The sequence below is a fragment of the Giraffa tippelskirchi genome, chromosome 1 (genome assembly GCF_054371585.1).
Source record: "Giraffa tippelskirchi isolate mGirTip1 chromosome 1, T2T-mGirTip1v1.2.pri, whole genome shotgun sequence".
Taxonomy (NCBI): domain Eukaryota; kingdom Metazoa; phylum Chordata; class Mammalia; order Artiodactyla; family Giraffidae; genus Giraffa; species Giraffa tippelskirchi.
In genome coordinates, this window is record NC_137275.1 from 66,233,633 (window position 1) to 66,259,658 (window position 26,026).

General features: G+C 43.7%; 1 protein-coding gene across 7 annotated transcripts in view; it reads right to left on the reverse strand.

Moving 5' to 3' along the window:
* The window catches only part of SLC34A2 (solute carrier family 34 member 2), a 194,937-nt gene that overhangs the window by 158,903 nt on the left and 10,008 nt on the right, over positions 1 to 26,026 (reverse strand). For 4 of the 7 annotated variants that reach the window (XM_081538050.1, XM_081539116.1, XM_081538575.1 and 1 more), the window contains exons 1-2: positions 7,787 to 7,834; positions 7,320 to 7,366 (exon numbers count right to left, since the gene is read on the reverse strand). The gene's annotated coding sequence lies outside the window, so the exon portion shown is untranslated. Of the gene's footprint in view, positions 1 to 7,319; positions 7,367 to 7,786; positions 7,835 to 26,026 lie in introns of those variants that run through there. The other 3 variants (XM_081538154.1, XM_081538369.1, XM_081538098.1) reach the window with 1 other exon arrangement.

The following is a 26,026-nucleotide window of genomic DNA, read 5'->3' on the forward strand; positions in this document are numbered from 1 at the left end:
TAATCCAAGTCTATGCCCCAACCAGTAATGCTGAAGAGGCTGAAGTTGAATAGTTCTACAAAGACGTACAAGACCTTTTAGAACTATTACCCAAAAAAGATGTCCTTTTCATTACAGGGGACTGGAATGCAAACATAGGAAATCAAGAAGCACCTGCAGTAACAGGCAAATTTGGCCTTGGAGTACAGAGTGAAGCAGGCCAAAGGCTAATAGAGTTTTGCCAAGAAAACGCACTGGTCATAGCAAACACCCTCTCCCAACAACACAAGAGAAGTTTCTACACATGAACATCACCAGATGGTCAACACCGAAATCAGATTGATTATATTCTTTGCAGCCAAAGATGGAGAAGCTCTATACAGTCAGCAAAAACAAGAACGGGAGCAGACTATGGCTCAAATCATGAAATGCTTATTGCCAAATTCAGACTTAAATTGAAGAAAGTGGGGAAAACCACTAGACCATTCAGGTATGACCTAAATCAAATCCCTTATGACTATACAGTGGAAGTGAGAAATAGATTTAAGGGACTAGATCTGATAGACAGAGTGCCTGATGAACTATGGATGGAGGTTCGTGACATTGTACAGGAGACAGGGATCAAGATCATCCTCAAGAAAAAGAAAAGCAAAAAAGCAATATGGCTGTCTGAGGAGGCCTTACAAATATCTGTGAAAAGAAGTGAAAAGCAAAGGAGAAAAGGAAAGATATACCCATTTGAATGCAGAGTTCCAAAGAATAGCAAGGAGAGATAAGAAAGCCTTCCTCAGTGATCAATGCAAAGAAATAGAGGAAAACAATAGGATGGGAAAGACTAGAGATCTCTTCAAGAAAATTAGAGCTACCAAGGGAACATGTCATGCAAAGATGGGCTCGATAAAGGACAGAAATGATAGGCACCTAACAGAAGCGGAAAATATTAAGAAGAGGTGGCAAGAATACAGACAAGAACTATACAAAATAGATCTTCATGACCCAGATAACCATGATGGTGTGATCACTCACTTAGAGCCAGACATCCTGGAATGTGAAGTCAAGTGGGCCTTAGGAAGCATCACTATGAACAAAGCTAGTGGAGGTGATGGAATTCCAGTGGAGCTATTTCCAATCCTGAAAGATGATGCTGTCAAATTTGAAAAGCTCAGCAGTGGCCACAGGGCTGGAAAAGTCAGTTTTCATTCCAATCCCTAAGAAAGCCAACGCCAAAGAATGCTCAAACTACCATATAATTGCACTCATCTCACACACTAGTAAAGTAATGCTCAAAATTCTCCAAGCCAGGTTTCAGCAATACGTGAACCGTGAACTTCCGGATGTTCAAGCTGGTTTTAGAAAAAGCAGAGGAATCAGAGATCAAATTGACAACATCCATTGGATCATCGAAAAAGTGAAAGAAGTCCAGAAAAACATCTATTTCTGCTTTATTTACTATGTCAAACCCTTTGGCTGTGTGGATCACAATAAACTGTGGAAAATTCTGAAAGAGATGGGAATACCAGACCACCTGACCTGCCTCTTGAGAAACCTGTATGCAGGTCAGGAAGCAACAGTTAGAACTGGACATGGAACAACAGACTGGTTCCAAATAGGAACAGGAGTACGTCAAGGCTGTATATTGTCACCCTGCTTTTTTAACTTCTATGCAGAGTACATCATGAGAAACGCTGGGCTGGATGAAGCACAAGCTGGAATCAAGATTGCCGGGAGAAATGTCAATAACCTCAGATATGCGGATGACACCACCCTAATGGCAGAAAGTGAAGAAGAACTAAAGAGCCTCTTGATGAAAGTGAAAGAGGAGAGTGAAAAAGTTGGCTTAAAGCTCAACATTCAGAAAACTAAGATCATGGCATCCAGTCCCATCATTTCATGGCAAATAGATGCGGAAACAGTGGAAACAGTGGCTGACTTTATTTTTGGGGGCTCTAAAATCATTGTATATTGTGATGGCAGCCATGAAATTAAAAGATGCTTACTCCTTAGAAGGAAAGTTATGACCAACCTAGACAGCATATTAAAAAGCAGAGACATTACTTTGCCAACAAAGATCCGTCTAATCAAGGCTATTGTTTTTCCAGTAGTCATGCATGGATGTGAGAGGTAGACTATAAAGAAAGCTGAGTGCCGAACAACTGATGCTTTTGAACTGTGGTGTTGGAGAAGACTCTTGAGAGTCCCTTGGACTGCAGGGAGATCCAACCAGTCCATCCTAAAGGAGATCAGTCCTGAGTGTTCATTGGAAGGACTGATGCTTAAGCTGAAACTCCAATACTTTGGCCATCTGATGCGAGGAGCCGACTCATTGGAAAAGACCCTGATGCTGGGAAAGATTGAAGGCAGGAGGAGAAGGGGACGACAGAGGATGAGATGGTTGAATGGCATCACCAACTCAATGGACATGAATTGGGTAAACTCAGGGAGTTGGTGACGAACAGGGAGGCCTGGCTTGCTGCAGTCCATGGGGTCGCAAAGAGTTGGACACAACTGAGCGACTGAACTGAAAAATTATAACTGCAGCTCACATGTATTATCTCTTTTCATCCTTACCTTAACCCTATGAAACAATAAAGGCACGTATTTTTCCTATCTGTCAGTTACAGAAACTGAGGGTAGATAGGCTAAGGGATTCATGGCTAACAAGTGCAGAACTCAGTCTAGAAACCTGAATCCAGTTCTTGGACCACATAGGCTGGCTCAAAAACTTTGCCAAGAGGCAGGAGCTTCAAACCACAAGAGAATTCCAAATATAGCCCCAAATAACAGTGAAAAGGTACCAACATAAAAACAAAGAAGCGCTGAAATCTGAGCTGACCTCCAGCAGCAATGTTAGGAGCCTATACCAATGGGAAGGAAGCTAGAAATAGAAACCCCCGTACTGTTGAGTCACAGGAACAAGATTAAAGTCTTGTCAGTTTCAGGAATATGCCTGCCTCGTAATAGGATGACTTGGTTTTTGCCCAGGACTCCAGTGATAAACAGAAAACATCCCCAGGAAGCCTGGACAAGTTGGTTCCCTGCATAGGAGACCCTCTATTTGTTTCTGGAAAAAATTAGTGGTCACTTCAGTGAGGGTGCTTTAGAATCCATCTCTAAAGATTGTCTTCCAAGCTAGCTTATAACTCAGGCATAATCTTGGTATTTTAGTGACACCTTGATTTTGAACAAAAATGGTACTACGTCAATGAAATCTGAATCACTTTCATGTTTTTTTTTCAAAAACTTACAACCCCTTTAAAGATTCTTCAAGAATAAGAATATCTAAAGGCAGTTTCCAAGAATTAGAAAGGCATTTCTTGAAAAAGATGTTCTAAAACATTCAGAGCATCCCTAAGGATGTCCAAGTGGCTCTTCCAAATGGCTCATTTATTTGAATGCCTGTCTCTGGAGTAGTTATTTATTTAAATTAAAAAAAAATCTGTTTTATTAGCTTATCGCCAATTCTCATATATACTTAGTAGATATGAAAAGACCTTCCAGTTACATTCAATTATTAAAGCAATAAATAAAGATAGCAGGTCACCAGAGGGTCAGTCACTTTGCTGGTATCCTATGAATGTCAGTATTTTAATATGAACATGCATTCATTTACACTGGAGAAAGATCAGAGCTCCTTTCAGAGGCAACCTTAGAAAGGAAGGGCTTTGGCCAAAATCGTTCACCATGACTGGTCTGTCTGACCACAGTCAAAGCCAATGCTTTGTATTTTCTCAAGGGAAGGAATGGATCTTGATTAAAGCCTTGACTCATAGATAAATGCAAATTATCGAGGCATTTGTGTTTCCATTTGCAGGCTTCAGTTTCACAGATCTTGTATTTCAAAGCAGGGGTTCTTAGATTTAGACAACACTTTCATGTACTGAAACCTGTAATTAATGCCAGAGAGCTTAACTTCATAAAGGAACCTTTATGCATTTGAATGCTATTCTGCCTTCCTTGATATTACAGAAGCCCGTGTTTTTTAGTAGTTTTGGTTGTAAACTATATGTGGAGTGTCAGCTACAAATTGGCACTTGCCCAGAGCACTTGCCACAACTGAACAACAACGAGAGCATTCGCCATTTGTCTCTGTGGAGACTGAGCCCTGTGCTGCTGCAACTGCTGACCTTCAACACCCCCTGAAGGGAATTCAGGGTGGAGAGTGAGGCACTGTGTGCCCCAGGAAATGATGGAACAGGTCTTCAGATAGATATTTTCAGGAACTGATTTCATGATCCCAATCCTTGCATCACTTCATATCTAGAAAATCACCACTTCCTTTCATGGTGACATCAGCTTCTCATGACTAGCAGAAAACCTTTTGCAAAATAAGCGCTTAATTGCATTGAACTCCCCCTTCACCAAAATCTTATATGTTGAACTTCGCCCACTCCCTCTTCCGGGCAGTCTCTTAGAGCTATCTGAGGTGCTACAGTCTCCCGGGCTGCTGTCCTCATTTTGCTCCAAATAAAACTTAACTGTCAACTTTCACATTGTGCATCTTTTTTTTTAGAAAGCCCAATAAATAAGTGGAGGAGAGCTTCTATAATGAGTCACCAAGTAAACAAATCCACTGATGGGTGACTTTTAAGAATGGCTATTTATTGAGTGTTCATTGTGAGCCAGGAACAATTCTAAGAGCTTCATGCTTACAGTCTAATGAAGGAGATTCTGTTTTTTATCCCCATTTTTACGGAGCAGAAAACTGAGGCCCAGAGAGATGAAGCAACAGTCCAACATAAATAGATTCAAGGTCAAGATATCTAAGGGCAGAGACCATGGCTTAAACACTGCACTCAAAGACTGATTCTCCAAGTGTGGGTGTGCCCTTCTCTTTTTCACAAATTCCATGAAACTTCTTTCACAGAATTCTTTTGACACTAGTCATTACCATCATCTCCTTCCCCAAACTAATTTCTCCCCAAGCACTTCCCTTGTATCCATCTCCCTGACTGGCATCTCAAGGCACCTTCAACTCAACAGAGCCCAAAATGAACATGTCACCTTCACCTCCAGACTTACTGTTTCTCTTTGTCCCATACAATGTGGTTTACAATCCCCTATTGCCTAGCCCCAAACCTGCAGGGGTTGTGTTTTCTTCTCTTCATCTCATATGATGTGAAACCACATGGACCGTATCTCTACTGGGACATCACTCCTAAACACCCCACCTTTCACCCTGTGCCCCTGGCTTCCTCAGCAGTCCTTGTCTATAACCATAGAAATGACCTTCAGCATTTGTCCCTGGACTCCCCTGGGTCCTTGCTCCAACTCAGCTTGAGACAGGAAGGGGTCAGGGCACAACCTTTAAAAGAATGACATAGCCTGAGGACGCGACATAAACTGATTAGAACCAGCTAGGTCCAAGATGGCAGACAAGTCAACTTCCACTAGACCTTGAGCCTCAGTATACACTCACTGTAATATCAGCAAGCTAAGTGACACACACATAGGTGCCAGGAGAGGTCTGAGCCTGATCATAAAGGTCAAAAAGTGGGTTGTGGCCTAATTCCTGGAAACCCCCACCCTTTCCACCAAATAGCTGGAATACTCCTCCCATTCATTATCCGATGAAATTACCCACCCCTATAAAAACTGACAACCTCAAACCCTGGTACCCCTCTTGCCTTCTAAGATGGCCCACACTCCGTCTATGGAATGTGTTTCCTTCCTGAATAAACCTCCTTTCACTTTCTTATGGCTTGCTTTTGAATTTTTTCCTGTGTGAAGCCAAGAACTCACACTTGGTGGTCGTCCCAAGGCCTTGGAGGTGAGCTGGGATGTGACCATCCTCTCGTGCCCCACTCTCTTTCCTTCAACAAGCCTACACCCCACAGCCTGGTTAATCTTTACCAAAGGGAACTCTCATGGGTAAGAACACCAAAAAAACAGCTTTGCAGTTTACCAAGTACTACAGCCCACAGGACTCCCCAACAGCCTGTGAAAAGGTGTAGTGTCCCCCTTCTACAAAAAAGTCTGGTGTCAGACCAAAGACTACACTGCAAGTGAGACCCAGGCTCCTTCCCCTGGAGTTATGCCATCCTCTGTTCAGAAAAATTCCATGTTTTCCATTGCGTACAAAATTAGAGAGAAACTTGTCCCAACCAACCTTTACAATGCCACCTCTCACCGAGCACCTGCTTAATAGCCTGTGCACGATCTAAGAAAAAACGTGGTGCGAGGGGAAGGAGGTCAAAAAGACATTAAGTGGAAAAGCTATTATTTTCCCCAACACAAGGACATTCTGAGCCAAAATTCAGTAATATTTTTCCTCCTAGTGAAGATATATATCTTAAAGGCCATTCTCTCCGACTGTGTAAGTTGACTAAGAAAATGGATATTACAACTCTTTCTCTCATTCCACTTGTCTTTTCTACTATGATTCCTTTATCAGTCCATTAATGTGATACCTACTACATGATCATTATGAGAAAACGCACAAAAGTTCTCATAAGGGGGCCCCACAATGGAAGACCACTTGCATGTGAACAAAATTAAACCGGGCACTTCTGAGCCCCGGGGTTAAGGACCATTCCTTCCAGGTTGGGAGTGGGGTTCAGCCAAGTGTTAAATGAATGAAGCTGTAAGCTCTGGGGCATAGATTCTAAGTCAAGGTTTTGTTTCCTCTTCATCATAGTGAAACATTATTTATCACGTTTTTAAATGGGTGTCACTTCCTCTAAATTCTGCTATTCTTAAAATATAAATTTTGATTGTTTGTTAAGTGGGAAAATTTTTACCCTCCAAACTCAATCAGAACAAGCTCGTTATTGTTCCTAAATCAAGCAGTTCTGCCTTCAGGTAAACCCCACTTTCCTTTCTCAGTGCCACTAACCACCTGCTTCATAATTCCTTTCTAGACTTCAGCTAGGCATTTGGCAAAATTTTCTCCGTGCATGTTTTTTTCCCACTATTGATAATACTGATAGCCTAGATCTCAACTCATTTAATTCCGTAATAACCCAAGGAAGGCTGTTACATTGTCATTTAACAACTGAGAAAACAGAGACTCAAAGCTTCCCCAAAATTCCACAGCTGCCAAGTGCTAGAACTGGGATTGGAAGCCACATCTGCCAGACTCCAACTCCCTAAAGTCCTCAGTGCCTTTCTTAAAGGGATGGATATAGATGATATAGATATAGATACACAGAGAGAGAGAGAGATCCCAAAGACTTTAAGAAGAAGTGCTTCCTATTCACATGAATGAATACCTTGATGTTCATCTCCAGCACTCAAACCAGGACATGGTTTGTTTAATGATAAACTAGGGTTTTCCATGATTGTATCTAAAATATCTTAAATTCCACCTGATTCATAATCCATAATTGAGTTTTAAAACTTGCCTCTTAAGTTTATCGATGTTGAAAATGCTCAGGTTGATTTCAAATACCTGTTATGGCAAGAGAAAAACAAATATGGTATATTAACACATATATATGGAATCTAGAAAAATGGCACTGATAAGTCAATTTGTAGGGCAGCAATAGAGACACAGACATAGAGAATAGACTTGTGGACACAGCAGTAGGGAGGAGGAGGATAGGAATTGAGAAAGTCTCACTGAGATACATACACTACCATATGTAAAATAGATAGGCAGTGGTAATTTGCTGTATGATGCAGGGAGCTCAACCCAGCGCTCTGTGATAACCTGGAGAAGTGGGATGGGGTGGGAGATGGGAGAAAGTTTCAAAAGGGAGATGACATATGTATACCTGTGGCTGATTTATTTTGATGTATGGCAGATACAAGCACAATATTGTAAAGCAATTACTCTATAATTAAAAATAAGTTAATTAAAATAAAATACCTGCTATGGATTGAACTGTGTCCTCCTAAATTCATAAGTTGAAGCTCTAACCCCCAGTGTGGCTGTATTTGGTATAAGGAGGTAATTAAGGTTTTATGAGGTCACAAGGGTAGAACCCTGATCCTAAAGCATTAGTGCTGTTTTAAGGAGAGACACCAGGTCTCTCCCTCCCCCTCTCTCTCCATATGTATGTATATGTACATATAGGCAAATACATACACATACAATATGTATCATATTTGCACACATGAAAATATATGCACATGTGAACATATAGTCTTATTACCCCCATTTCCTTAACCAATGGTAGCACTTTCCCAAAGATTATCTTCTGCATCCTTTTTTTTTGTTTAATATATTTTAGAAATTGTCCATGTCATTACATAGTGTTCTCATTTATTTTTTCAGCCAGACAACAGACTCTAATAGACAATTTTGTTGTTTCCAGTCTCTTGAAGTTTAAACACTGCCACAATGAATGACCTTGCATATAGAGCATTCTATATGTACATGAATATCTCCAGCATAAATTCCTAGAAGTAGAAGTGCTGAGTCAAATGGCGCAAGCATTATTTGTTCACATATCCCCATTCAGGGACTGAGTCTTCCCAACGGCAAAGTGTGACAGTGTCTGCCTTTCCTCAGTCTCACCAGCAGAGTATGTTACCAAATTTGTTAGTCTTGCCAATCTGAGAGATAAAAATGATAGCTCAATATGATTGTCACTTATTTTACTTTATCATAAGTGAGGGTGAGAATCTTCCCATAGATAAAGAATCTTCCTGCAATGCAGAAGACCCAGGTTCGATCCTGGGTCAGAAAGATCCCCTGGAGAAGGAAATGGCAATCCACTCCAGTATTCCTGCCAGAAGAATCCCACCAACAGAGGAGCCTGGTAGGCTACAGTCCATGGGGTCGCAAGAGTCGGACACAACTTAGTGACTAACCAAGAACCATCTGTACTGCCTTTGCTTTAAACTACCTGTACTTCTATTTATTAAGGTTTTTCTCCATTTCTTCTTATGAACTTTGTTTTGCTGTTGTTGTCATCATCAGTCTTTCGGGAATTTATATTCATTAGGGAGATTAGCTCTTCATCTATGCTAAAATTCTGCCTAGCTCATTATTCGCCTTTGTTAATCATATTAACAACTTTTTAAAATTAGAAATAAATGTTTCTATATTTTCTTTTACATTTTTATGGTTTTATTTTGTACAACAAAATCTTTGATCTCTTTGGGACTTTTCCTGGTCTGTAGTTTTCTGATAAGTGCACTTTGCCTAATATTAATTTTGCTTCTCTTTTCCAGAATTTTTTCTTATATGATCTTTGTATAAATGGCATGCCAGTCCCTTTTTAAAAAAATTCTGATCATTTAATGGATTGAATTTTCCCAGACTATCCACTGGGAAAGGCCAGGAAGGGGCCAGGATAGCTCAAAGCACAAAAGGTCTCTGCTGCCACAAAGACAAACTGCTTCCTGCAAAAATGGCTCCACAGTGTATTTCTACAGCACTACCTCCACTGCTTCTCTGAATATAGCTACGTCTAGAAGAGCTTCTGTTCCTAACATAACCCAGTTCCCTCACAAGTGGCTGCAAACAAAGGCTACGGCTTATGCACTTTAGGATGAGCTGCTTGCCTTCAGGAAGCATATTTTGCTGGCACTTTCTGAGATGCACCACCACTGAACCATCTCACTATGTCAGGGGCTTCTCTTGTACTTCCTTCTATGCAACTCCTTACCGCAGATGTTTGGGGCGGTCCTTAAAGGAATTTCAGAGTTTGTGGATTATTTCTACTTTTTATTTTTCTGAAAATGTAAATTGTGGGAGAGATTTGAGATAAAGAGAAGGATTTTTATTGGTCATCTTACTTTTGTGAATTTCTAGGAGGAAAGAGTAGAAGACCCTGGCTTACATAGCCAATGATCATAGTGGAAGTTTTCCAAATTATTTTTCCTTTCAACCATCCAAAGGGCCTCTTCTTCTTTGCAACCTCATAATCTGGGCTGGTGCTACAATGCTGAGACCCAAGATATGAGCACCTTGTATTAGACAAGGAGAGAAAAGGATGTAGTGAAAACATTTTGGATTCCAGCTCCAATGTGTAAGTTCAAATCCCTCCTCTTCCCCTTAGTAACTGTGTGGATTTGAGCAAGTCAATGCACCTTTCAGAGTTTCCAATCTTTCATATGTCAAATGAGGATAAAAATGTCCACTTCATACAGTTATGTATGGGAGTGAATCCTCTGACAGGTACAATACAGTGGTGATTCAACAAATGCTAATATCCTGGGACTCAGTGGCATCAGCATAATTGGTAGCCTCTGAGGATGTGACCATCTCTAAGTCCTTTTCTAAAGAAAAGAAGGTGAAGGCAGATTGTAACAATAGCAGTACTATGTATTACAAGTCTATTACTCACTGGGTACTGCGTGAACTATTTTATACACTTTGCCTTGTCACAAAAGAATTTTAGATCATCCAAAGCCAAAATCATCAAAAGATTAGGATAATATTGGTCCTGAGATGATCAAACACTGAAAAACCACACAGCACACATGATTCTCATGCTCCCTCAAGCCCAGCTTTGCCATGGAATCTGCCTTGACATCTTGGGAAAGTGCCTGTGGACAAAGCCCCATAGACCCTTCAGGTCCATCCCTGCCAGGGAAAGTGCCACTCACTGGGCTGTTTGGCTAATGAATAAGGAAGGACAGCAGAAAATACAAACAATGGTCTCTTCACAGTCAGGTCACAGACCACAACCAGCAACTCAGGCTGGTCCTGTGAGGGGTTTCCAGGCTCAGTGGGGAGAAGGAGGTGAAATGGAAGGCCAGGCTATGGGAGGAGCAAGCCTGTAGGAAAGGGCCCCAGGTAAAAGGAATATCCTCTCAGCTGTCTAGAGCTTTAGGTGAACCAGCTAACCGGCATCAAACACCATCCTGGGCTCATGGGTCATTTTTATGGGCTGAATTGTGTCCCAGCAAAAATTCATATGTTGAAGTGCAAACCACCCCCTTCTCCCAGGTACCTCAAAATAGAGCCAGATTTAGAGACAGGGTTGTTTTTTTTTTAACTGGAGGCTAATTGCATTATAATGATATGTTGGTTTCTGCCATACAACAATGTCAATCGGACATATCCCCTCCTTTCCATCCACCCCATCCATCCCACCCCCTCTACGTCATTATAGAGCACCAAGTTGAGCTCCCTGTGTTATGTAGCAGATTCCCACTAGCTATCTGTTTACACAAAGTAATGTATACATGTCAATGGTACTCTTAAAGAGGTGACTAAATTAAAATGAATGAAGTTTTCTCTAATCCAATATAGGGAATTTCCCTAGTAACTCAGTGGTAAAGAACTCTCACCTGCCAACGCAGCAGACATGGGTTCGATCCCTGGGTCAGGAAGATCCCCTGGAGAAGGAAATGGCAACCTGCTCCAGCGTTCTTGCCTGGGAAATCCCATGGATAGAGGAGCCTGGTGGTCTATAGTCCATGGGTCACAAAAGAGTCAGATGTGACTTAGCAACTAAACAACAACAGCAATCCCAGTATCACTGGGATCCTTATAAGCAGAGGCAATCTGGACATAAAGACACAAACAGGAGAGATGGTGTGAGGAAGGACAGAGGGAGAAGACAGCTGTCTACAAGCCAAGGTGAGAGGCTGAGACAGAGCCTTCTGTCACGGCCTCAGAGGAGGCAACCCTGCTGATACCTTGATCTCAGACTTCCAGCTTCCAGAACTGCGAGGCAACACATTTCTGTTGCTTGAGCCCCCAGTGAATGGCACCTGCTTATGGCAGGCTTTACCAACCAATAGTTATCTCTTGGAGGAAATGCAACAAACTGTTGACCTCCAAGTTGGGTCACAAAGTCACAGAGGAGCAAATGGCTCAGACAACAGGAGCAAAGCATCTGAGGCTGGAGTTTGCATTTATACAATCCTAATGATCTGTGACGGAGGAGCCTGGTAGGCTGCAGTCCATGGGGTCACAAAGAGTAGGACACGACTGAGTGATTCACTTTCACTTTTCACTTTCATGCATTGGAGAAGGAAATGGCAACCCACTCCAGTGTTCTTGCCTGGAGAATCCCAGGGATGGGGGAGCCTGATGGGCGGCCGTCTATGGGGTCGTACAGAGTCGGACATGACTGAAGTGATTTAGTGGCAGCAGCAGCAGCAGCAGCAATGATCTGTGACAGCCAGCCCCTTCCCCATTCGCATCATCAACACGGTGACACCCGCCCTGCCCAGCCCTGCCTGCCCATCCCTTGCTCTATGATCACTCAAGGTGCTTGTCTGAGCAGACTTCTCTCCTCTCACCTATGTCACAGCTATCACCATGAGCCCTTGGGGACCACTGCAATATCTCCTAATTGTCCTCCTTGCTTCCTCTCTCATTGCAGCCCACCCTGCACCCCACCTACTTTCCATGCAGCAGACAGAATGAGCCTTTTGCAACCTATTAATAAAACTCTCCAGTGGCTTCCATCCTAATTAGAACAAACTCCATGTCCTGCCCGTGATCTAAAAGGTGTAATGAGATCTGAGCCTCTGACCATGCCCTTGCTGCACCTGCTTTCCTTCCAGCCATCCTGGCACACCACTTGCCTACTGGCCCCTTGACCATGCTGAGCACATTCCCATTTCATTACCTTTCACCTGCTGTTCTCACTATGCTGGAACCAGCTTCTCCTGCCATCTACATGACTGCTCCATCTTACTCCTCCAGTCTTCCTCCTTCCTACAAGAAGCTCTATGCTGGGGACCTAGAGCTGCTCACATCCCCAAAGGCTCTCAATTTCACTAACACCATCGAGTCCCAGGGCACTAGCGTTTGCTGAATCATTGCCATTGTATGCATGGCCTGACACCCGCTGTGTACCGGGGTACCTGTGAGCTGGGCACCTGCCTGGCTCCCTCCCTCCCTGGATTCAGGTCACTGCTCAAATGCCACCTGCTCAGAGAAGCCTTTTCTGGCCACCCTGGCAGCACATCTTTGCTACGTTTCTCCTCCTGCACTGTCTAGTTTTTCTTCCAAGCACTTATCACCATCTGCAGAGTTGTTTGTTTATCTGTTACTTGACATTTCTTTTAGAAAACAAGCTCCTGGAGGACAGGTACCAAGATGCCCAGGTCAGTGCCCAGCACATAGTTGATACCCTAGAGTGAGTGGGCTTCCCAAGGGAACGTTCACTGTCCTAGAATCTGAAATGACATTTACTAGCATTCCCCAAACATTTTGGCACCGGAGTCCAGTTTCATGGAAGACAATTTTTCCACAGAACCGGGGGTGGGGTGGAGGATGGTTTGGGGCTAATTCAAGCACATTACATTTATTGTGCACTTTATTTCAATTATTATTACATCAGCCCCACCTCAGATCATCAGGAATTAAATCCTAGAGGTTGGGGACACTGCTTAAGTCAAAATTTCCCTGTATGAGCACTGACTAACCTAACACTGTGTTATGACAAGGCTTCCTAGAAAAATCAAGGCTAAAATTGAATAGATTGTTAAACGCTTACTTAATCAGTGATTTTCTGATTAATCTGGAATTTAATAGTAAAAGTGCATGCATACATACACACTAAGTTGCTTCAGTTATATCCAACTCTTAGAAACTCTATGGACTACAGCCTGCCAGGTTCCTCTGTCCATGGGATTCTCCAGGCAAGAACAGTAGAGTAGGTTGCCATGCCCTCCTCCAGGGAATCTTCCCCACCAAGGGATGGAATTCAAGTTTCTTACATCTCCTGCATCGCAGGCTGATTCTTTACCACTGAGCCACCTGGAAGCCACAATAGTTAAAGTGCCACATGTAAATTTACATGTAGTAAGAAAGAGTAAATTTGTGAATGAATGGTGCAGGTGGTGAGACTGATTGCCAGTCTTGTACTCATTGGCTCACTAGATCTATTCTAGCAGAGAACACACCTTCCTGCAGCTGCCATGAAGATGATCCACCTTGACCCCTAATTTCTGAACCAAAGCAACCACTCACTGACTCCCTACGCTGCCTCATGTCAAGGACTTGACCCCTTGCTACAATTAACCTGTCCCATAGCCCAAGAGATACTGTGGCCCCCACATTTTTAGATGAAGAAGCTGAGGCTCAGAGATGTGGAGCCAAGGTCACCAAGTGAAGAAGGCGTCTCAAATCCAGGGCCCGCTGCCAAGCCCACGTGCTATACTGGGGGCTCCCCTCCATTTGCCAGTGCGTCCTAACCCTGGTCACTTTTTATCTGTTCTGCCTCTCAGGGACTGTGAGTGCCCACGTGTCTTCCAGAGTGTGAGTCTCTCATCTTTGCAGCTGGACCAATGTTGTTGCCTTTCACCTGTGGAAGCAAAGCCCCTGTTTCCAGGAAACCACAGCAGGCCTCTGCCCACTCACCGACTGGTGACCTGGGTGCTGTCACAGGCAGGGATGCTGGTCCCATCACAAGCCATCACCCAAAGTGTGAAAATCACATGATTCCAGCAGAATATAAGCTCTCAGAAGGCAGAGCTTTTGTCTGCCTTGTCACCTTCCACATTCCAAGCCCCTGGAAAAGCATCAATATACTTCTTAATGCTGACGACATGCAGCCTGATGGTCAGGAATTTCAGACTGGTGGGCTGCTAATGCCTGTCTCCCCCATTCAGTGGTGAGTTTTCCCAGGTAAAGACTAAGCTTATGCATCTTTGTATCCCACAAGTTTCAGCATTTGTTCCTTCAATTCCTGAATTTACTCAACAGATATTTATATGGGTCAGGCACAGGCCTGAAGGATACAGCAAGAAAACAAAATAGGCAAAAATCCTTGGCCTCGTGGTGCTAGGGTTTCAGCCAAGGTTTACTGGAGGTGTTTTTTTGTGCCAGAAACCGAGCTAGACCCTGGGGACATGACAATGAACAAGGCAAAGAGGCCCTAGCAAGCAAACAAAGAAACAGATGAAATCATTACTAAGATGACAGCTATGGCTAGCCCAGGGCATGACAGGCACTCAATCGGTGTTTGAAAGAGAGAGGTACAGGGTAGTTACTAAGAGAAGAGACTCTGCAAAGCAAAAAGCCAAGGCTTGAAAGCCAGTTTTCCCTTTCACCAGGTGAGTGGCCTGGTGTGGTCAGCTCACCTCTCTAAGACCACGCTTCTCACCTGCTGGGCTTACTGCGTGGCACAGTGTGGTGATTACCTGAGTTGGGAATAGGGAGGGAAGCAGAGAGAAGAAAGTCCCTAAGGAAACAGGCAAGCCAGTCCTGAGTCAAGGTGGAGGGGAAGCCAGGATAGAGGCATAGTAAGAAGCCAAACTCCAGGAGATAGTAAAGGACAGGAAAGCCTGGTATGCTGCAGTTCATGGGGTCTCAAAGAGTCAGACACGACTGAGCAATTGAACAACAACTTGTGACCTATACTCCTGCCCCTTCCTGGGCCCGACACCAGTCAAAAGTAACAGCTAGGCAACAACCCACGCACACCGCCCCCAACCTCTATATTCATGAAACACCTAGGACTGGTTTTGTGGGAATTTTTCCTCCAACATTCAAATATCAATTAACATTAATGTTAGGCTGAAGAAGTCTGGTCAAGCCCTTCCTGCCCCAGATTTGACTGGGCTCGGGCAACCCCTATGTCTCTGTGGATCAGTTGAGCTCACATGCAGCCCACTCCAACAACATCAAATGCAGAACTCAAGGAGCAGGGAACACTTGCTGGTGGCAGGAAGTGGTGGGGGGGTCTGGTGGGGGGGAGGGATGTCAGCCTTCAATCAAATCAAATCTGTATTTGATCATTCATCCATCCAAGACCTATTTCTCCAAAACCTCAAGGTACAGGGTGGTGTTGGACTAGAGTGTGAATCTGGTAACAGGTCACTCTGCTTCTGTACATGCTCCTTCCTTTTCTAGAAGGTCCTTCCACCTCCCACTAGCATCACCATGTCCCCACCTGCCCACCTCCCCTCCATCTGGTGAATGTCCTCCATCAAGGGTAAGTTCAGACACGTTTCCTCTTGGCCACCTCTCCCAGTCTGGCTGCCCATTCCCTGTGCTCCCATAGGACCCCACTCTGCAATTAACTTGGTGCTGCTCTGGGCCTGCTAGATAGTAACCACCTGTCTCTTGGTCTTCCTTTTTCACTAAACAGTGACCTTCTTGAGGGAAGGAACTGGCCTTTTCTCTCTATTTACACAGTGCAAACCCAGTGCCTCAAAATGTAGTTAAAGTTTGATAAATATGTATTGCCTGTTTGTGTGTCCATTCCTCACAATAGTCTGTGAGCTCTCACAGGTGAGAACTCTGTTTTGATCACATATCATAAATTAAGATAGATTAAGAAACTGAGTTAAATAGAGAAGTGCCCTGGCCTGGGGTGCAGCAGGCAGAGTTGAAGAACCATGTACAATTGAAAACAGAGGCAGTGAGTGAAAATCTACTTATTGAACGATGAGACTATCCTTGTCTTCCACCCCCAAGCTCCCCGACACCCCCAGCTTCCAGAACATGGGCAGCCAGGTGAAAAAATTTTATTCTTTTAGTGTAAAGCTCATAGCTCCATTGGTAAAGAATCTACCTGCAATGCAGGGGGCCCCAGTTCAATTCCTGGGTCGGGAAGATCCCCTGGAGAAGGGATAGGCTACCCACTCCAGTATTCCAGGGCTTCCGTTATGGCTCAGCTGGTAAAGAATCTGTCTGCAATGCGGGAGACCTGGGTTCTATCCCTGGGTTGGGAAGATCCCCTGGAGAAGAGAAAGGCTACCCACTCCAGTTTTCTGGCCTGGAGAATTCCATGGACTGTATAGTCTATGGGGTCGCAGAGTTGGACACTACTGAGCAAGTTTCACTTTCACTTTCAAAGCTCATTTATACATACAGTACCTAAACAGGTGTATATTTGAGATATGAAAACTGTACGGGGTAGAGGCAATTAGGAAAAAAAAAATGTCTGAAAAGTCTTGCTGTGGTGGGGAAGAAGTGGTGGGTGATAATGATAAAAAGGTTGAGAAACACTAGGTTAGACAGTGGAAGACACTGACAGGAGACTAGAGCGAGAAGCCACTGGAGTGGGAAGCCCTTCCTCTCCGCTGCCTCCCTCCTCTCTCCTGGGCAGCATCCCTGGCAGTGGCCACATCCCTGCATTGGCAGTGGCCACATCCTTGCATTGAATCAGCTTATGCAGGCACCACAAAGCCCCAGGGCTAGAGTTGTGCCAGCTCCCTTTTGTCTCTTCAGACTGGAGGTGGCAACAGCATCATGTTATTGCTGACTGCTGGGTTGCTTCACAATCCTGTTTGACCTCTTAGCTCTTCCATCATTTATACAGTCATTCTCTTGATTAAATTCCTTCTGTTAATAATGGCAGGGGAATGCAGCAGCCCTATTTGGGCTTCACAAGCTTTGTACTTCATATTGCAATGAGAGACATTTTTAAAATTTAATTAAAATATTTAATTAAATTAAGATATTTAATTAAATTGAGTTAAATAGAGAAGTACCCTGGCCTGGGCTGCAGCAGCCAGAGTTGAAGAATCTTGTACAATTGAAAAAAGAGGCAGTGAGTGAAAATCTGCTTATTGAACAATGAGACCATCTTTGTCTTCCACCCCAAGCACCCCCACACCCTCAGAATGAAAACCACAATCACAGAAAACTAATCAAACTGATCACATGGACCACAGCATTGTCTAACTCAATGAAACTATGAGCCATGCCATGTAGGGCCACCGAAAATGGATGGGTCATGGTGGAGAGGTCTAACAGAATGTGGTCCACTGGAGAAGGGCACGGCAAACCACTTCAGTATTGTTGCTTGAGAATCCCGTGAACAGTATGAAAAGACAAAAAGATAGGACACTGAAAGATGAACGCTCCAGGTCGGTAGGGGCCCAATATGCTACTGGAGAAGAGTGGAGAAATAACTCCAGAAAGAATGAAGAGATGGAGCCAAAGCAAAATCAATGCCCAGTTGTGGACATGACTGGTGATGGAAGTAAAGTCCGATGCTATAAAGAACAATACTGCATAGGAACCTGGAATGTTAGGTCCATGAAACAAGGCAACTGGATGTGGTCACCCAGGAGACAGCAAGAGTGAACATAGACATTTTGGGAATCAGTGAACTAAAATGGACTGGAAAGGGTGAATTTAATTGAAATGACCACTAAATCTACTACTGTGGGCAAGAATCCCTTAGAAGAAATGGAGTAGCCACCATAGTCAACAAAAGAGTCTGAAATACAGTTCTTGGGTGCAGTCTCAAAACTGACAGAATGATCTCTGTTCACTCCCAAGGCAAACCATTCAATATCACAGTTATCCAAGTCTATGCCCCAACCAGTAATGCTGAAGAAACTGAAATGGAATGGTCCTATGAAGACCTACAACACCTTCTAGAACTAACACGGAAAAAAGATGTCCTTTTCATCATAGCAGACTGGAATGCAAAAGTAGGAAGTCAAGAAACACCTGGAGTAACAGGCAAATTTGGCCTTGGAGTACAGAATGAAGCAGGGCAAAGGCTAGTAGAGTTTTAGCCAAGAGAATGCACTGATCAGAGCAAACACCTTCTTCCAACGACACAAGAGAAGACTCTACACATGGACCTCACTAGATGGTCAACACTGAAATCAGATTGATTATGTTCTTTGCAGCCAAAGATGGAGAAGCTCTACACAGTCAGCAAAAACAAGACCAGGAGCTGACTGTGACTCAGATCATGAACTTCTTATTGCAAACTCAGACTTAAATTAAGGAAAGTAGGGAAAACCACTAGATCATTCAGGTATGATCTAAATCAAATCCCTTATGATTATACAGTGGAAGTGACAAATAGATCCAAGGGATTCGATCTGATACACAGAGTGCCTGAAGAACTTTGGACAGAGGTTCATGGCAATGTACAAGAGGAAGTGATCAAGACTATCCCCAAGAAAAAGAAATGCAAAAAAGGCAAAATGGTTGTCTGAGGAGGCTTTACAAATAGCTGAGAAATAAGAGAAGCAAAAAGCAAAGGAGAATAGGAAAGATATACTCATTTGAATGCAGAGTTCCAAAGAATAGCAAGGAGAGATAAGAAAGCCTTCCTCAGTGATCAATGCAAAGAAATAGAGGAAAACAATAGAATGGGAAAGACTAGAGATCTCTTCAAGAAAATTAGAGATACCAAGGGAACATTTTATGCAAAGATGGGCATAATAAAGGACAGAAATGGTATGGAACTAACAGAAGCAGAAGATATTAAGAAGAGGTGGCAAGAATACAGACAAGAACTATACAAAAAAGATATCTTCATGACCCAGATAACCACTCACCTAGAGCCAGACATCCTGGAATGTGAAGCCAAGTGGGCCTTAGGAAGCATCACTATGAACAAAGCTAGTGGAGGTGATGGAATTTCAGTGGAGCTATATCAAATCCTAAAAGATGATGCTGTGAAAATGTGGCACTCAATATGTCAGCAAATTTGGAAAACTCAGCAGTGGTCACAGGACACGAAAAGTCAGTTTTCATTCCAATCCCAAAGAAAGGCAATGCCAAATAATGCTCAAACTACCATACAATTGCACTCATCTCAACACGCTAGCAAAGTAATGCTCAAAATTCTCCAACACAGGCTTCAACAGTACATGAACCGTGAACTTCCAGATGTTCAAGCTGGATTTAGAAAAGGCAGAGGAGCCAGAGATCAAATTGCCAACATCTGTTGGATCACTGAAAGAGCAAGAGAATTCCAGAAAAACATCTATTTCTGCTTTATTGACTATGCAAAAGCCTTTGACTGTGTGGATCACAATAAACTGTGGAAAATTCTGAAAGAGATGGGAATACCAGACCACCTCCTGAGAAATCTGTATGCAGGTCAAGAAGCAACAGTTACAACAACCAGACGTGGAACAACAGACAGGTTCTAAATTGGGAAAGGAATACATCATGGCTGTATATTGTCACCCTGCTTATTTAACTTATATGCAGAGTACATCAACGTAAAGCTCAACGTTCAGAAAACTAAGATCATGGCATCTGGTCCCATCACTTCATGGGAAATAGATGGAGAAACAGTGGAAACAGTGTCAGACTTTATTTTTTTGGGCTCCAGAATCACTGCTGATGGTGACTGCAGCCATGAAATTAAAAGATGCTTACTCCTTGGAAGGAAGGTTATGGCCAACCTAGATAGCATATTTAAAAGCAGAGACATTACTTTGCCAACAGAAGTCCATCTAGTCAAGGCTATGGTTTTTCCAGTGGTCATGTATGGTTGTGAGAGTTGGACAGTGAAGAAAGCTGAGTGCCGCAGAATTGATGCTTTTGAATTGTGGTGTTGGAGAAGACTCTTGAGAGTCCCTTGGACTGCAAGGAGATCCAATCAATCCATCCTAAAAGAGATCAATCCTGGGTGTTCATTGGAAGGACTGATGTTGAAGCTGAAGCTCCAATACTTTGGCCACCTCATGCGAAGAGTTGACTCATTGGAAAAGACCCTAATGCTGGGTAGGATTGAGGGCGGGAGGAGAAGGGGACGACAGAGGATGAGATGGTTGGATGGCATCACCGACTCAATGGACATGGGTTTGGGTAGACTCCGGGAGTTGGTGATGGACAGAGAGGCCTGGCGTGCTGCAATTCATGGGGTTGCAAAGAGTTGGACACGACTGAGCAACTGAACTGAACTGAACTGAACTGAACTGAACTGCAGAGTACATCATGAGAAATGCTGGGCTGGAAGAAGCACAAGCTGGAATTAAGATTGCCAGGAGAAATATCAATAACCTCAGATACGCAGATAACCTGAACCTTATGGCAGAAAGAGAAGAAGAACTAAAGAGCCTCTGGATGAAAGTGAAAGAGGAGGGTGAAAAAGTTGGCTTAAAGCTCAATGTTCAGAAAACTAAGATCATGGCATCTGGTCCCATCACTTCACAGTAAATAGATGGGGAAACGATAGAGTGAGAGACTTTATTTTTATGGGCTCCAACATCACTGCAGATAGTGACTGCAGCAATGAAATTAAAAGACGCTTGCTCCTTGGAAGAAAAGCTATGACCAACCTAGAAAACATATTAAAAAGCAGAGACATTACTTTGCCAACAAAGGTCCATCTTGTTAAAGCTATTGTTTTTCCAGTAGTCATGTATGGATGTGAGAGTTGGACTATAAAGATAGCTGAGTGCCAAACAATTGATGCTTTTGAACTGTGGTGTTGGAGAAGACTTTTGAGAGTCCCTTGGACTGCAAGGAGATATAATCATTCAACCCTAAAGGAAATCAGTTCTGAATATTCATTGGAAGGACTGATGCTGAAGCTGATACTCCAATACTTTGGCCGCCTGATGAGAAGAACTGACTCATTGGAAAAGACCCTGATGCTGGGAAAGATTGCAGGCAGGAGGAGAAGGGGACGACAGAGGATGAGATGGTTGGATGGCATCACCAACTCAATGGACATGAGTTTGACGAAGCTCCAAGTGTTGGTGATGGATAGGGAAGCCTGGCATGCTGCAGTCCATGGGGTTGCAAAGAGTCGGACATGATTGAGTGACTGAAGTGAACTGAAAATATTTAAAACTTCCAGAAGCGATAGTGGCTCATATTATAAATTAAAATAATAGCTGGTTCCAAACAGAAGAGATGTAGGGTGAAATAAAAACAATGAATACCCAATGTTTTAGTTCTGGAGGATGGAGAGACATGAACTTTCCCAGGTGTCCTACAGCCCAGCACAGTGCCTGCAGAGCACATAGTAGGTCTTCATTAATGGCTGAGAACCTTTCTGTTCCAGCCCAGAGCCCCCATGGACATTCTGGTGTTTCCCATTTGTAAGCCCTTCCCTGCTTTCCCTCTACCCAAGCCCTCTGGTGGGGCTTCCCTGATAGCTCAGTTTGTAAAGAATCCACCTGCAATGCAGGAGACCCCAGTTCAATTCCTGGGTTGTGAAGATCCCCTGGAGAAGGGATAAGCTACCCACTCCAAGATTCTTGGGCTTTCATTGTGGCTCAGCTGGTAAAGAATCCACCTGTAATTCAGGAGACCTGGGTTAGATTCCTGGGTTGGGAAGATCCCCTGGAGGGGGGCATGGCAACCCACTCCAGTATTCTTGCCTGGATAATTCCATGGATAGAGGAGCCTGGCAGGCTACAGTCCATGGGGTTACAAAGAGTCAGACATGACTGAGTGAGTAACACTTTCTTTCTTTCAAGCCCTCCTGGATGGAGTGAAGGTTGTTGAAAGAATTTGTTTATATTCTCATTTAAGACAGTGACAGAATGCTCCCTTCTCCTTTTTTACCCATAAGAAAACCATAAAGTTTCCCAGGGAAAGTGAAACATGCCTTTCGTTGATAAACCCACCCCCTCCTCTCAGGATATTTTTTAAAAGTGGAGAAGAGTGTTCCTCGAGTGAGTGACAAGCCTAAGTGTGACTCTGTTCTCAGCTAGTAAATGTGAACACCAAGAAGGAAACAAGTTGCAAAGCAGTGGGGTTATCTATATCTTCCTCTGACTTGCCTCAACCTAACCCAATGTTTTGTTCCCATTTCTCCTTAAAAACAAAAGAAGAAAAGGAACCGAGTAGGGGAGGGAAGGAAATCATGACTCAGATACATGAGCTCTGAAACACACCTGGTCATCCTGGATCACTGATCTCTGCTTTCTTTTTATTTGTTTATTTGTGTTCTCTAATTTGGTACAAAACAAGGGGAAAAAACCTTTGGGGTTTTATTGTGTGTGTGTGTGTGTGTGTGTGTGTGTGTGTGTGTGTGTCTGTGTGTGTGTGTCTGTGTGTGTGTGTGTGTGTGTGTGTGTGTGACAGAAGCCAAGAAAGGAAGGGGACTAGCAAGGAAGACTCAAGGGAATTTTAACAAAATACTGACACTGGAGCTCCCTCAGGGAGCCCAAAGGGAATCGCTCTTCTCTCACTTTTTCTCATTTACACTTTCTTCTCTTTCTGCAATGACCATTCTTTGCTTTTGTAATAACAACAACAAAAATCCCTATACATAAAACAAAAAACAATAAGGATTCTGTCTTGTTTTTAAAAAGTGAAAAAGACAAAACCACAAGGATTTACTGTATAGCATCTGGAACTATATTCAATATCTTGAAATAACCTATAACGGAAAAGAATCTGAAGCTGTGCACCGGAAACTAACACAATCTTGTAAAGCAACTATATAGATTAATAAATTTTTTAAAAAGTAGATGAGGGAAAAAAATGAAACAGAATAAACTACATGAAAATAGAAACAGTGGTGGGACTTCCCTGGCAGTCCAGAGGCTAAGACTCCATGCTACCAATGCAGGGGACCTGGGTTCAATCACTGATCAGGGGACTAGATCCCATATGCTACAGCTATAGATACCGCATGCCACAATGAAGGTAGAAGATCCTGTGTGCTGCAACTAAAACCTGGCTCAGCTAAATAAAAAAATACATATTTTTAAACAAGACAAAATAGAAACAGTGGTTATTTCTGAATGATAAGATTTGGGGCTTCTTTTTTCTTTTTGCTCATCTCTGGTTTCCAAATGTCAGCCATGAAAAGCTATTCTTTATGTAAGAAAGAGAAAAAAGGTAGTTCTGTCTCATGGTCTCCCTTCACCCACTTCATCACATGTGGAATATCCCATTGCTGCCTCCAAACCTGAGCAGAAACTAAGAGATTCTTTAATTTCTCTCTCTCCTCTCTCTTTCATTGTCTGGGGAAGGAAGAAACAATAAATAATGTCCAAAGAGGACTTTGGAGAAGGCAATGGCACCCCACTCCAGTTCTCTTGCCTGGAAAATCACATGGATGCAGGAGCCTGATAGGCTGCAGTTCATGGGGTTGCTAGGAGTCCAACACGACTGAGTGACTTCACTTTTACTTTTCACTTTCATGCACTGGAGAAGGAAATAGCAACCCACTCCAGTGTTCTTGCCTGGAGAATCCCTGGGACAGGGGAGCCTGGTGGGCTGCCGTCTATGGGGTTTCACAGAGTCGGACACGACTGAAGTGACTTAGCAGCAGCAGCAGCAAAGAGGACTTCACCTTTGCTTGGTCTGATTCTGAATCACATTGTGAAAACTTTCTTCCATGGGCTTTTAAAAATTCAAACCAACATATTCATTATGCCAATAGATTATAGTGTTTAGGGGGGAACTATTTACTGTCATTTTTAACATCCCTCATAGTATCTATTCAGTCACTGGTAATAGGCAACTAGTGCACCATCATTCATTCAACTAACCTTTACTGGGGGATGCAGGAGCACTGTCACCTCAGTGAGGTCCCCAAGAAAGTAAAGACCAGGCATGGGCCCTGCCTTAAAGGATCCCCCACTCTCACTGCATGGAGAATAAATGCATCCACAATAATTATAATCCAGAGTGACAACTATTAACCTGCACAGACTCTGCAGGGTCACAGAGGAAGCCTGGAATTTGTTGGCTTGAATTTTTAAGGATGCAGGGCACTGGCTGTCTAGAATGCTAAATTCACTGTATACAGGCTCATGAGAATCTGTGGATCCGTGGATATCTCCTTGTCCCACTGACTTGCGACCTAAGCCTGTGGCTCAGCCCAACTCCATGCAGAACTCCCTGCATCCACACTTTCCTTGGCTCTTGGGCTGTCCATTGTTGAGGACTTTGATCACACGAAGTCAGACAGCCTCCTTTCACTCTACAGGAGGTCAGACTCTGTCCCTCAGTGAAGACTGATGGGAGAAGAGCAGAGAATTGGCAATCTAGTAGGAAAACAAGAGAGCTCCAATAGCATCCCATTGATTTGGGAAGCCCGTTCAAAACTCTCAACTAAACTCCTCAGAATCAACATTACTCCTGAATGGGCCACATGGAAACTATTGAGAACAATGTCTCAGACAGTAGGGTCCCAATTACTGAAGTGCCTCCATCATTTACCATCTAATCACTCATCCTTTCAACACATATTGATTTATTACCTACTTGAGCCAAGCCAGAACTGGCTCTGGGGGCATAAAGATGAAAGGCTGTGGTCTAGAGGGAAAAAACAAATGCAGGTAAACACTTATGCAAAATGGAAGCCTCTAGAAAGCAGATGTGTGTGACAGCAGTGAGACCAGGGTTGTCCTACGTCATCCAGAGACCTTTTTCCTCCTCAATCAGTGACTAAGAGTTCATCCCCCAATAAATCACAAGCTCTGATGGCTCCCTCCCCAGGGAAACCAACATTTGGTTCACCCACTTTCTGGAAAGCAGAAGTGCATCTGTCAGTGATGTGACGTTGATCCACCCTGCCACACCAACACACACACACACAGACACACATGGGGCACCAACACTCCCTGGAAAGAAACACATGCAGACACACAAACCCAGAGGACTGACCTCCCCTCCTCCCTGAGTGTAGGTGGGAAGTTTCCAGAAATGCACACGTGTCAAGAAAACAGAGAGAAGAGAGCGCAGAAAACACAGTGAGGGCTATTTCCATCAGCCCATCAGACATCGAGATGGGGTTTACTTTTCCATCTATTGCTGAGTTTTAAATGCTCAAATCCCCACTTTTTGTCTCCGCCCTAGAGCCAGCGATTGTCAGGGTCCAAAGCTTATTTGTATCCACCACCTTTATTCCAAACCACCAAGTTCCCGGGGCCACTCACATCCTCCTGGCTCTGCTGTGAGTGCCAGGAGCATGGTACTGCCTTCTCTGGCAGAGAAGACACACACAGGCATCCCAAGAGAAACAATTCCTCCCCAGGTTGCATTGCGGGGTAGCTACTTGAGTCCTGTTGTATCCACTAAACCCAGTGTCCTATTGCTGCCTGGCTCAATGATGGAAGCCAGGAAGAATGTGAGCCTGGTTTATAACATTTGAGAGGCTTTGGAAAGAACTTCCAGGTGGTAGTCTGCACCCAACACTTCAGTAAGTTTCCTCTGTTGCTGCCCTGCTTAGCAGGGCGAGGCCAATCAAGTGACATAAGCCAGTAGAAGGCTCAGAGGAGTCAGGAAGAGCAAGAACGGGGAGGTCCATTGTCCTCCACACTGCAAGAACACCCAGGCTCTGGAACCATGGCCTTGAGTTCGAGTCCTGATTCTGCCACCTGTGTGATCTTAATACTGAGCAGTAGTCCCATGCTGCCAAGGTGGGCAGGCTGGCCGCACTCCCCTACCTGCCACTCAGGGCGGGTGTGCGGATTCCATGGCTAAGGCAAGCCAAGTTTCAGACCCCAAGGAGGGCTGCTCCAACAAGGCCAGTTTCCATCCCTTTCCCAGTGAGGTTTGTACTTATGA